Below are 14,964 nucleotides of genomic sequence, written 5' to 3'. Positions count from 1 at the left end.
CTCCCTTTCTTCACAGTACCTCAAACTCACATTATTGGGTATCCCATAGTCAACAATGAATTTGTTCATCATCTCGTCGGACTCAATCAACTTCTTAAACTTACCCATCCCCAAGGACGACTAAAGGTTCCAGACGAAGAAAAGAAGGAGTAGAATCAAAGAAAATTTGGTGTTACCGGGAAAAGAAGACTTACAGAAATATGAAGATCCTCTTCGGGCAGTGTGTAAGTTGAACCAGATTCAAATTATACGCATCAATGGTCGTAAGTGCGAAAATGAGGAAACCAGGCGGTTCAAACAAGTACTTATACTCCCCTTTAGGTTCCCCAAATGTAACCGCCTGCCCATAAAAGCAGGAGATCCCCACCGAACAATTACCATCACACTGTTGAAAGTGGGAAACGTGGAGCCGCCAAAATTTAATGTGGGCGCACACTGAGTCTTGAAACGCCAAAACGTACATCGGGCAGTCGAAAAGTCGCCAGCATTAGCGCGGACCGAAGTGGGGCAATTCGTCTAGAGGGCCCGTAGATATCAAAACCCTCCTCCCCGTCCGAGGGAACATGCAGCAGGATTTTGAGGGGCTATTGTAGGGCCCGTGGGCCTGATAGCCTCAGCCCATCGTGTAGTAGGCCCAAGGCCCACGCCGAGGAAGGATGACCATCCGAGGCTAAATTAGGGAGAGACTCTTTTTTGGATCCACGCCGAGGACCTCTTCGTCCTCGGCATACTAAGGATAATTTTGGAAAGGGACAAGCCCAGAGCAAGCTGTCACCTCCACACTTAATGCGTTCACCTAACCCCTCTGGCCGCATTAATAGGGATGCAACCCCTTAGCAGGGCAACATTGATCAGGATGAACCACTTGAGTGCTGATAAGGCCTCTGATGGGATAGACGGTCAGAAGAAAGGCGAATGGATGATCAACAGATGGAAGAACGAGATAGGACAATGAAGACTATATAAAAGGAGCGAGTAAAGTAAAAGGAGGGGGGAAAAAAAGAAAGAAGAAAAGGCCTCCTCGGCCCATGGGCCGAGGAGCATCCCCCAGTTGTAAATAGTTCTAAGTATTTTTTTTTTTAATAAAAGAAAAGAGTTCATGCTTCGTGAACGCCGGCCAGCGCCTAAACCTTCGATCCACTCTCTACAAATTTATTGTTTGGGCTTGTTGGGCTGAAAACCCATTCATACTCTAGGTCCAATCCAAGTTGAGTCCCCACAATAATATTTTGTGAATCATTAAAAAAAAATTAGAAATTATTCTTTTATTTTTAAACAAACTTTCTCAAACCTTATTTTTTTTCTGTCTACAATCCAAAACACCATGATTAATTGGACCAATTAGGAAAATAATTTGTTGTTGATAATCTATTAAGGTTATTTTCTTTGCAGAAAATGTAATTTTGTCCACTCAAAACATATTATTGAATAAACAATTATGAGCAAAATCTAAGAGTTAAATTTTTATATATGCATTGTAATAAAATAATAATAAAAATAAAAATGAAATTGCAAAAGCTAAAATTTGTCACCCCTCTAATTATTTTTATTTGGTTAACCTTTGTTTTTCTTTAAATATATGGTATTATAGAGTACTTCTTAGAGTACTTCTAATACAACTATTAAGAGTACTTTATCACCACAAAGGATTAAAAAATAAACAAAAATTAGTAAAGTCTCATAGTTTACATCTAAATTGAGCACTATAAAAAATCATGCTATGTAATAGAATAAATACAAAATTATCCAAATCATGCTATATAATAGAATAATATTATATTTTTACATGCTAGATTTAATTCTTTTTAACGCAATAGGATAACATTTAACCCAAAAAAAAAAAAAACAAAAACAAAAATTTAGAAAACAAAATAAAATCATATTAACCCAAAGTAGAGTTTTAAAGAATATAAAAAATTATCAATCTAAAGTAGAGATGTAAGGAAAAAAAAATCCAACAAAAAATTGAGAGAGAGAGAGAGAGAGAGAGAGAAACAACCTATTTTTGTGAGGGAAAAATATGCATAGAATGAAAGATATAGTGACAAATTTATAGTAAGAGGGAAGAGACAAAAATAAAGGAAGATGAAGAGAAAAATGAAGAATGATATTAATGTAGAGGGTAGTGGGGAGATGAAAAGGTAAGAGAGGGATAAAGGTTAGGGAAGTAGTGGAGAGATAAAAAGGTAAGAGAGGGAAAAAGATTAGAGAAGTGTAAATATTACAAAAACTAAATGTTAAAAAAAAATTATAGGAAAATTGGAAAGAAAATGATAATAACATAGACGCTGTGGCTCAACTGGAGCGTAGCAACAATAAATGCTATGCTTCAGTTTTTAGATATACATAGAATATAGATTTGGCTAACCTTTGTTTTTTCTCTAAATAAATGGAATTACAGAGTACTTCTAATACAACTATTAAAAGTACTTTGTCCGCCACAAATGATTAAAAAATAAACAAAAATGAGTAAAGTCTCATAATTTAACATCTAAATTAAGCATTATAAAAAATCATGTTATGTAATAGAATAAATACCAAATTATCCAAATTATGTTATGTAATAGAATAATATTATATTTTTATATGCTATATTTAATTCTTTATAACGCAATAGGATAACATTTAACAATAAAAGAGAACCAAAAATAAAATAAAATAAAATAAAAAACAAAACAAAATCACATTAACCCAAAGTAGAGTTTTAAAGACTATAAAAGATTATCAATGTAAAGCAGAGATGTAAGAAAAAAAAATCCAACAAAAAATTGAGAGAGAGAGAGAGAGAGAGAGAGAGAGAACCTGTTTTTGTAGAGGAAAACTATGCATAGAATGGAAGAGATAGTGACAAATTTATAATAAAAAGGTGTGAATAACAAGAGATAAAAATAAAGGAAGAATAATATTAATGTAGAGGGTAGTGGGGAGATGAAAAAGTAAGAGAGGGAGAAATGTTGGAGAAGTAGTGGGGAGATGAAAAGTTAAGAGAGGATAAAAGGTTGGAGAAGTGTAAATATTACAAAAAATAAATGTTAAAAAAAATTATAGGAAAATTGGAAAGAAAAAAGATAATGACATGGACGCTGATGTGGCTCAACTAGAGCGTAGCGACAATAAATGCTACACTTCAGCTTTTAGATATATATATATATATATGTATAGAAATAAATAAGCTTACAGCGAGACAGGTTTTTTCCTTCTCGTACGCAGCCTCGTTAGGCAAAGATGACTATCAATTATGAAACAAAACCAACGATAATAAGTTGTAAGAAAGTTAATGATTAGGAACACAAAGAAAGAAAAAAAGAGAGAAAGAGAACCATGTAATAGAGGGAACCGCCATTGAAGAGAAGGCGAATCAGCTTGTCAATGGATGAGGCAAGCCTACGAAGCGCCATTGCCATTGCCATATCTTTCTCTCTCACTCTCTCTTTGTCTCTCTCTAAAAGCTCTCTATCTCGCTTTGTTAATGTGTTGTTGTTGTGTGTGTGTGTGTGTGTGTGGTATATGGGGTTATGAGATTCTGGCTTGGGATTTGTCGCTGTTCGAGGTTTGGTTTTGGTGGTTGCTGATGTATTCGTTATCCCACTCTTTGTCTATGGTTCCTCCTAGCTCCACGAACAGAGCATAGGCACCAGGGCCCCACCATATCTATTTCCTTCACCTTCCTCTTATGACATGAATTTTTGTGATTAATGGACTTGATCAATTAGACAAAATTTTTCTCCAAATGACAATTTTGATAATCTATAAAATTAAAATGGAGATAGTTTATTTGACCCTTAAAATTTCATGGTGCAACAACATTTAAATATACCAAACTCTCTCTCTCTCTCTCTCTCTCTCTCTCTCTATATATATATATATATATGTGGGTTAGGTTCAAGTTATACCTGATGTAACTCTAAATAATGTTACTCCACCCACTAAATTATTAAATTCATATTTTGAAAATTCAATTGTTGAATTACATGTTCTATATGTTCTTAATATGCATACCAATTTTCATGCTAATCGGATGTAATTTACCATTCGATATATAAACTTATCTTTTATTTATTATTTTAAACTATAAAAACTTGAATTTAAACAATTAATTGATGACATGGCTATTGATCTTTGATCATCTTTAAATTTTGTAAGCATGAAGAATATGCGAAGATAATGTAATCCAGTAGTAGATTTATCAAAATTCACATTTGATTAAAAAATATTAGGTAGTGTAATATTGCTTAAAGTTATACTAGGTGTAACTTGAACCTAACCCTTTATATATATATATATATATAAACACTTTGCCAATCTTAAATATACAAAACTTTCTTTTTAAATTGATTTTGATTTGGAGAAGATTCTGTCATTGATTAGATTAACCCTCGTGCTAAGGTTGTGACTTCCCTGTTAAAAAAAAATTACGAACTCCAAACACATAACAATCTTGTTATTTCTTGGTTCGATATATACATTGAATTGCAAGTGCTCAAATTGCGGGTTCTCTATAATACTGTTTGGATGACTTGTGTTCCTTGTGTTCGGCCAAAATGGCCCTTTACCATCAATTTTTGAAATATTTGGCAAAAAAACACTGTTTCGGAAATAAACAGGAATCTACCACTTTTTCAAGTACTCGAGTTTGGTGAACTCGAGTACCCTATTTTATAGCTCCACCGTGGCTGCTGAGCTGGAAAATGGTGATTAAAAAAAATTAAGTGGTACTCGAGCTTGGAAAACTCGAGTACCATGCAACACAATACTCGAGTATACCAGGCTCGAGTACCTTTTATAAAAAAAATACAGAAATTTTTTTTTCTACAGTACTCGAGTTTACCAAACTCGAGTACTGTGTAAATCTTTTTTTTTTTTTTTTTTTTTTTTTTTTTCTCTGTTTCGTATCCGTCTCTTTTATAGGTGAAATGAACCATGATAAAGTAACCTGAGTAGGTAAATTTAACTCAAGTTAATCTGTCGGTGGTATGGAAATTAGTACTGATGAGTAATAGTCTGTCTGTGTCTATCTGGGAATCTTTCAAATCTCAGGAATCTATCAGATCTCTTTTTACGCATGCTAGTAAACAGTAGTAACTTTTGAACATCTGTTTGTATTGTTTGGACTGTCTTGATAGTTTTACTTAATGCAAAAAATAGATTTTATGAATGCAGTAAACAGATTCAAATATATAGTAAACATGATGTCCAGAGAGAAAATTTTATTAATGTAGAAAAACCAATTCGATTATTGTGAAATTTAAACATGAAAAAGCATTCAGATCTGGCTTTTAAATTTTGAAAACATGATTTTACTAGGTGTTTTATGAGAAAAATGCAAACAATTTTTTAAATAGTGAACAAAAATAATTTACGCAAACACCAACTGTAGTCATACGAACCACATGCAGAAAAATGATTTTCCATCGATTTTTCTCGAATTTCTACATTCAACTAATTCGAACTATTTTACAAATTCGAATTTTTAGAGGGATTTACCATTAGGTGATTTATATGAATCATTCATTTTTCTTTCATGGAGTTTGTCCATTATTCATATAGTTACATATTTAAAAAAACACAAAAATCATTTAAGTGCAATAACTGCGCCAATGCTAAAAACAGTTTATGCAGAAAATAGTGAACAATTTTTACGAGAAAACAGTGAACAGTTTTACTTAATGTAAAAAATAGATTTTATGAATGCAGTAAGCAGATTCAAATATACAATAAATATGATGTGTAGAGAGCAAATTTTATTAATGTAGAAACAGATTTTATCAATGCAGAAAAATAGATTCGATTATTGTGAAATTCAAAAATGAAAAAGCATTTAGATTTGGCATTTAAATTTAGAAAACATGATTTCACTAGGTGTTTTATGAGAAAACAGCAAACAATTTTTTAAACAGTGAACAGAGAATACTTTACGCAGAAAAGTATATAACAAATATAGATTCTATTCTCTCTCAGCCCCTAGATAGAGGGAAAGTATATAACAAATCTGATATTGAAAGGCTTTAAAGAAACAAAATATTTGGTCAAGAGCCTGCTTCGAAGTTGTATGTGAAAACTGAAAACCCAACCTACCACCTTTATTTGATCAGGTGGATGTAGTTTCTGTTTTTTTTTTTTTTTTTGGTTGGTTGGTAATTTATGCTACTTATGACAACTTATTTAAGTACAGCAACAATGCCGCTCAATTTTTATTTTGGCAATTCTTTGGTCTTGATTTCCTCCAATGTATTTCGTGGCATAGATTTTTGGATAAACCCAAAAATGTTTAACTTTTTATATAAACTAAATAAGGAGTAATAATAATAATAATAAAATGTAATAAAGGGAAATTTTCAATACATTATGATTCACTGTATTCAAATTATCTCTAATTTCTACTCATTTTGTCACACTTGTTCTATACTTCTACATGGTAGACTGTAGGTGAAGTAGAAAAAATAGTGAGTTTATTAGAAAGAGATAAACAACCAATCACAATCTATCATTGTTCGATAATTTTGACAAAATGTGTATCAAAATAGATTTTATCAATGCAGAAAAACAGATTCGATTATTGTGAAATTTGAACATGAAAAACATACAGATTTGGATTTTCAATTTAGAAAACACAATTTCACTAGGTGTTTTACGAGAAAACAGTGAACAATTTTTTTAAATAGTGAACAGGAAATAATTTATGCAGAAAAGAGAGCGAACAATTTTTTAAATAATGCTGAATAGAAAATAATTTTATGCAAAATCGTAGAAATAGTTTATGCAAAAAACAGTGAACAATTTTTATGAGAAAACAATGAACAGTTTTAATTAATGTAGAAAACAGGTTTTATGAATGTAGTAATCAAATTCGAATATAGAGTAAACATGATGTGCATAGAGCAAATTTTATTAACATAGAAACAGATTTTATCAATGCAGAAAAACAAATTCAATTATTGTGAAATTTAAACATAAAAAAGCATTCAGATTTGACGTTTAAATTTAGAAAACACGATTTCACTAGGTGTTTTACGAGGAAACAGTGAACAATTTTTTTTTTAAATAGTGAACAGAAAATAATTTACGCAGAAAAGAGAGTAAACAATTTTTTAAATAATGCTGAACAGAAAATAATTTTATGCAAAATGCTAGAAATAGTTTATGCAGAAAATTGTGAACAATTTTTATGAGAAAACAGTGAAGATGGTGTGCAGAGAGCAAATTTTATTAATGTAGAAACAGATTTTATCAATGCAAAAAAATAGATGATCTGTACATCTAATGTAATTAATTTTCCATTAAGTTTACTCAATTTGGTATGCTCTTCAATTTTCATTTGAATTTTCACGATTTTACACACTCAACGAATTCAAATTTTTCAACATATTTTTACTATCTGTACCTCTAATGTATACAATTTTTCCTTGAGTTTTCACAGTTTTGTACATTCAATGAATTCAAATTTTTAAACAAATTCATACGATCTATACATCTAACGTACATACTTTTCCTTCGAATTTTCATTATTTTGTACTTTCAACGAAATCAAATTTCTCAACAAGTCTAGACTATCTGTACATCTTATGTACACATTCACGATTTGCTACATTCATTGATTTTCCATTGATTTTTCTCGAATTTCTACATTCAACTAATTCGAATTTTTCGAGGCATTTACCATTAGATGATTTATACGAATCATTCATTTTTCTTTCATGGAGTTTGTCCATTATTCATATGGTTACAAATTTAGAAAAACACAAAAACCATTTAAGTGCAATAACTGCGCCAATGCTAGAAATAGTTAATGCAAAAAACAGTGAACAATTTTTATGACAAAACAGTGAACAGTTTTAATTAATGCAAAAAACAGATTTTATGAATGCAATAACAGATTTGAATATACAGTAAATATGATGTGCAGAGAGAAAATTTCATAAATGTAGAAACAGATTTTATCAATGCAGAAAAATATATTCGATTATTGTGAAATTCAAACATGAAAAAGCATTCAGATTTGGCGTTTAAATTTAGAAAACATGATTTCACTAGGTGTTTTATGAGAAAACAGTGAACATTTTTTTAAATAGTGAACAGAAAATAATTTATGCAAAAAAGAGAGAGAACAATTTCTTAAATAATGCTGAACAGAAAATAATTTTATGTAAAATCGTAGAAATAGTTTATACAGAAAATAGTGAACAATTTTTATGAGAAACCAATGAACAATTTTAATCAATGTAGAAATTAAATTCATATTTCGAAATTAAAATCTCTATATCTTACAATGCTTCTATTTAAATAAATAAAAAGATAGAAAAGCTACTTATTTTTATTCTTATGTTTATTTGTCAATTATCCTCAAGCNTTCTCTCTCTCTCTCTCTCTCTCTCTCAATTTTTTGTTGGATTTTTTTTTCCTTACATCTCTCTTTAGATTGATAATTTTTTATATTCTTTAAAACTCTACTTTGGGTTAATATGATTTTTTTTGTTTTTCTAATTTTGTTTTTGTTTTTTTTTTTTTTGGGTTAAATGTTATCCTATTGCGTTAAAAAAATTAAATTAGCATTAAAAATATAATATTATTCTATTATATAGCATGATTTGATAATTTGTATTTATTCTATTACATAGCATGATTTTTATAGTGCTCAATTTAGATGTAAACTATGAGACTTTACTAATTTTTGTTTATTTTTTATCCTTTGTGGTGATAAAGTACTCTTAATAGTTGTATTAGAAGTACTCTAAGAAGTACTCTATAATACCATTTATTTAAGAAAAACAAAGGTTAACCAAATAAAATAATTGAGAGGGTGACAAATTTTAGCTTTTGCAATTTCATTTTTATTTTATTATTATTTATAACAAGAGAGAGAGAGAGAGAGAGAGAGAGAGAGAGAGAGAGAGAGAGAAACAACCTATTTTTGTGAGGGAAAAATATGCATAGAATGAAAGATATAGTGACAAATTTATAGTAAGAGGGAAGAGACAAAAATAAAGGAAGATGAAGAGAAAAATGAAGAATGGTATTAATGTAGAGGGTAGTGGGGAGATGAAAAGGTAAGAGAGGGAGAAAAGTTGGAGAAGTAGTGGAGAGATAAAAATGTAAGGGAGGGAAAAAGATTGGAGAAGTGTAAATATTACAAAAACTAAATGTTAAAAAAAATTATAGGAAAATTGGAAAGAAAATGATAATAACATAGACGCTGATGTGGCTCAACTGGAGCATAGTAACAATAAATGCTATGCTTCAGTTTTTAGATATATATATAGAATATAGATTTGGATAACCTTTGTTTTTTTCTCTAAATAAATGGAATTACAGAGTACTTCTAATACAACTATTAAAAGTATTTTATCCGTCACAAATGATTAAAAAATAAACAAAAATGAGTAAAGTCTCATAATTTAACATCTAAATTGAGCATTATAAAAAATCATGCTATGTAATAGAATAAATACCAAATTACAATAAATACCAAATTATCCAAATCATGTTATGTAATAGAATAATATTATATTTTTATATGCTATATTTAATTCTTTATAACGCAATAGGATAACATTTAACAATAAAAGAGAACCAAAAAAATAAAATAAAATAAAATAAAAAAACAAAACAAAACAAAATCACATTAACCCAAAGTAGAGTTTTAAAGAATATAAAAGATTATCAATGTAAAGCAGAGATGTAAGAAAAAAAAATCCAACAAAAAATTGAGAGAGAGAGAGAGAGAACCTGTTTTTGTGGAGGAAAACTATGCATAGAATGGAAGAGATAGTGACAAATTTATAGTAAGAGAGTATGAATAAGAAGAGATAAAAATAAAGGAAGAATAATATTAATGTAGAGGGTAGTGGGGAGATGAAAAAGTAAGAGAGGGAGAAAGGTTGGAGAAGTAGTGGAGAGATGAAAAGTTAAGAGAGGATAAAAGGTTGGAGAAGTGTAAATATTACAAAAAATAAATGTTAAAAAAAATTATAGGAAAATTGGAAAGAAAAAAGATAATAAAATGGACGCTGGTGTGGCTCAACTGGAGCGTAGCAACAATAAATGCTACGCTTCAGCTTTTAGATATATATAGAAATAAATAAACTTACAATGAGACGGGTTTTTTCCTTCTCGTACGCAGCCTCGTTAGGCAAAGATGACTATCAATTATGAAACAAAACCAACGATAATAAGTTGTAAGAAAGTTAATGATTAGGAACACAAAGAAAGAAAAAGAGAGATAAAGAGAACCATGTAATAGAGGGAACCGCCATTGAAGAGAGGGCGAATCGGCTTGTCAATGGATGAGGCAAGCCTACGAAGCGCCATTGCCATTGCCATATCTTTCTCTCTCACTCTCTTTCTGTCTCTCTCTAAAAGCTCTTTATCTTGCTTGGTTAATGTATTGTTGTGTGTGTGTGTGCGTGTGGTATATGGGGGTGGTGAGATTTTGGCTTGGGATTTGTCGCTGTCCAAGGTTTGGTTTTGGTGGTTGCTGATGTATTCGTTATCCCACTCTTTGTCTCTGGTTCCTCCTAGCTTCACAAACAGAGCATAGGCGCTAGGGCCCCACCATATCTATTTCCTTCACCTTCCTCTTATGACATGAATTTTAGTGATTAATGGACTTGATCAATTAGACAAAATTTTACTCCAAATGACAATTTTGATAATCTATAAAATTAAAATGGAGATAGTTTATTTGACCCTTAAAATTTCATGGTGCAACGACATTTAAATATACCAAACTATATATATATATATGTGTGTGGGTTAAGTTCAAGTTATACCTAGTGTAACTCTAAATAATGTTACTCCACCTAATAAATTATTAAATTCATATTTTGAAAATCCAATTATTGAATTACATGTTCTATATGTTTTTAACATGCATATCAATCTTCATGCTAATCGGATGTAATTTACCATTCGATATATAAACTCATTTTTTATTCATTATTTTAAACTATAAAAACTTGAATTTAAACAATTAATTGATGACATGGCTATTGATCTTTGATCATCTTTAAATTTTGTAAGCATGGAGAATATGCGAAGATAATGTAATCCAGCGGTGGATTTATCAAAATTCACATTTGATTAAAAAATATTAGGTAGTGTAATATTGCTTAAAGTTACACCAGGTGTAACTTGAACTCAACTCTTTATATATATATATATATATATATAAACACTTTTTGTTTATTTTTCAATTATCCTCAAGCAAAAAAAAAAAAAAAACAAAAAAAAAAAAAATTTACACAGTACTCAAGTTTGGTAAACTCAAGTACTGTAGAAAAAAAATTTTCTGTATTTTTTTTATAAAAGGTACTCAAGCCTGGTATACTCGAGTATTGTGTTGCATGGTACTCGAGTTTTCCAAACTCGAGTACCACTTAATTTTTTTTAATCACCAATTTCCAGCTCAGCAGCCAAGGTGGAACTATAAAATAGGGTACTCGAGTTCACCAAACTTGAGTACTTGAAAAAGTGGTACATTCCTGTTTATTTTCGAAACAGTGTTTTTTTGCCAAATATTTCAAAAATTGATGGTAAAGGGCCATTTTGGCCCCTTGTGTTCCCTATCTCTAGAGGTTAGATAAGTTGTGTTGATATGAGTGTCAAATTGCTTAATAATTCATAACTCCATAAGAAATTTGCCAGAAGGAGATGGTTTTTAAGTGAGGGGAAAAGACTTCCTCTTATTGATGAATAAAAACAAAAATTACAGTTCTAATAATAACAAAAGATAATCAAAATTTGAATTATAATGGTACTTTTTTATTTATACTTAGAACTTACCATTGTAAAAAATATAAACAAAAATGAAATTTTGTATGTTTCAGGGTTCATTTTAATGGATTTTTAAGCGAAAATTATATATATAAGATCACTTGCATGGTAAAATTACATAGTAAGTAATTTTAATCTTGTGCATTAAGAGTCCTGCATTAGAAATTATACTATATCAGTAAAATTCTTTTATAATTGTTATTCCAAGAGCAATTATATAATTTGATCGTATTCATTAAGAGTCAAAATTAATCTGAGCATATATTGATGCTTTGTTGAAGGTCAAAAGTGACCAAGAACTTGAATAAAACACTTATATCTAAGTATAAGTTCAAAACTTATTGTGGATTCTACCTAACTCAGCTTGTAAAATTGGCATATATATTAAAATTCTATTGTATTAAAAAAAAAAAAAAAAAAACTGCTTATGCACAATAAGACATCATTTATAAATGAAATAATTATTTAAAATTGTGGACTAGAGATACGACACCACCAAAAATCAGCCATGAAAACCCTATCCGATCTTCACATTTTCTTTGCCACAAAGTGAGGCCTAAAGATATAAACATGATAAACATGATAGAATGCGATATTTCATCGGATAGAATGCGATGTTTTATCGGATAGAATGCGATTTGGGAGACAAACTTGGCCACCGATGCATTTTGAATACTTCTTCCTCTATCTAGGACCTCTACCAACTCAATTGTGTGTCATTTTCTTGGAGATTGCACTCAGAATTGTTAAGACATTACAGCCAAAACCTAAAAGGCTCTTACAGTTAATTAGCATGGTCCATAATTGTAAGCCCACAACTGGGTTGGTCCAGAAAAGAGGCCCGATCTTTGTGGGTCATAAGGACACTTGGGCTTTGGGGTTGAAGAAAGAGGCCCGATCTTTGTGGCTTATACGTATGCCAGGGTTACACTAGCATACCTTAAATTACAACAAGTTTAGTCATATATTTTTACCCTATAAAATAAGAGTCTGAATTTGGTAAGGATGGGGTGTAAATCTCATGTTTTATACTATTCAATAAAAGATTGTCACATAAGCATTTTACTTAAAATTCAATACACTCTACCACACTTAGTAACATTTCAATAAATTTACAATTTGGTTGGATATATATATTGGCATTAGAATTGATTATGTATAGTTGTGTTTATTTTTAAATATGTGATAAGATAATGTGACATGTTAGGATTGAAGTGGTAAAATATGAGTTTTACACTACATTCATACAGAATTTAATCTCATAAAATAATGTCACAATTTACAACTAGGAAAATTCATGTGTGTAAATCGCTTAGTAATTCGGAATGACTCCCAAGATGGTTAGATAGAGATCTTTATTTTGAACATTATTTTGTATGTTTTATTTTGATTTTGATTTTATTATTATTATTATTTTTTTTTGCCTTATAACAAGTGAGAAGGAAAGAGATTTGATTTTGAACTTGGGACCTCAATGAACGAACTGAGCAACTCTACTTAGCCACAAGACTTGATTTTTTTTGCTTGTTTAGGACATGCACGAAACCTAAAATAAATATTGGTCAATCGTTTAGGAGCCCAAACTAATAGAACCTGTTATGAAGAAAACCAAGTTTAAAGCTTTTTTCTCTCCTATTCTATTTAGGGTTGGCTTGATATGGTTGGGGTCTAAGGTGATAATTTTAAGTAGGGGTATTTATATTTAAATATCAATTAAATAAATTTATGTAATACTAATGAAACCAAGGTTAATTCTATGAATTAATATTAACCAAACTAAATTTAATATAATAAGGGAGATGAGACTCTTGACCACAAATAAGATGAGTTAAATACATTACAAAATCTATAATATTGACATTGTAATTTTTTTTTCTTAAAAAAAAATAGTTTTGGTTTACGAGAGGAAGAAAGAGAGATTAAAATTAGTGATCTATAATATTGATATTATAATTTCTTTTTCTTAAAAAAAAAAATTGGTTTTAGTTTACGAGAGAAAGAAAGAGAGATTAAAATTAGTGACGACTATTTCACAAGGCGTGATCCCAACCAATTATATTAGCCCTCACAGATAGAAATTCATATGATTCATCCAAACTTAAACATACATATTTATAAATATCTTGTTAAACATACTGAGAGTTGTTAGAGACACTACAGCCAAAACTCAAAATGCTCTTAGAGTTAAGTAGCACGGTCCATAATTCTAAGCCCACAACTGGGTTGGTCCAGAAAAGAGGCCCGATCTTTGTGGGTCATAACTCAGGGGATACGAGCTTGGGCTTTGTGGTTGAAGAAAGAGGCCCGAGCTTGGGCTTTGTGTTGAAGAAAAAAATCTTATACAGCCTACAAGGATACCTTGTGGTTAAGGGCCATACGCTCTGTCCAATGAGCTATTCCAGCTTGTTAATATAACACAACCTTAATAATAATCATATAGTTTTGTCCATTTGAGCCCAATATATCTTTTTTTTTTAGCCCAATATACCGTGGCACATTCTGGATGATAAAAATTAGAAGAATCCACATGCTCTTTTAAAACGATGTGATAAGAAGTACAAGGAAGAAGCTCAAAATTTATGACATTTTGAGGAGTCATAAATTTTACGAAAAGGCAATGAAGAAATCAGGTAATGTCATTAAATTAAACAAATTTTACTGGGTGATGGTTTAATGCAACATTCATGTGTAAGAGAAATAACTGTGTCTTGGCCATTCAGCAAAAAAAAAAAAAACATAAATGTACTTTTAGTCCCTACATTTTGGGATCATTTCTATTTTAGTTCATACATTTTCATTTGACCACTTTTAGTCTCTAAACCAATTAACGCGTAGTATTTAAGTCCTTACCGTCACCCAACTAACAGAAAAAGCTAATATGGCTAACGGTACATTAAAATAATAATTAAAAAATCTTTTTTGACATTAAAAAATGCCACATCAGTATCTAAATTAATTTTAATTAAATAAAAAAATTAAAAACAAAAAATTACATGAATTGAGATCTATGAACATAAGAACTTGTTCTTCAATGTTCTTCTTAAATCAAGAAATAAACCCAGCAATGACGTCAAACCTAGAATCAAAGAGCAAATCCAGATTGAATATCAAAGACATCAAACCCAGCAACGACATCAAACCCAGAATCAAAGAGCAAACCCAGCAACGACATTTTCCTTTATTTGAAATCCAAAT

At 30.3% G+C, this 14,964-nt stretch overlaps 1 pseudogene; it reads right to left on the bottom strand.

Annotated features, from left to right (window-relative positions):
- Positions 1-10,317, bottom strand: part of LOC111992081 (serine hydroxymethyltransferase, mitochondrial-like) — a 33,488-nt pseudogene extending 23,171 nt beyond the window's left edge.
- Positions 10,318-14,964: the final 4,647 nt, after the last annotated feature.

Source organism: Quercus suber, unplaced genomic scaffold (assembly GCF_002906115.3).
Source record: "Quercus suber isolate HL8 unplaced genomic scaffold, Cork oak 2.0 scaffold_858, whole genome shotgun sequence".
NCBI classification, from domain to species: domain Eukaryota; kingdom Viridiplantae; phylum Streptophyta; class Magnoliopsida; order Fagales; family Fagaceae; genus Quercus; species Quercus suber.
This window is presented reverse-complemented; position numbering and strand designations above follow the sequence as displayed.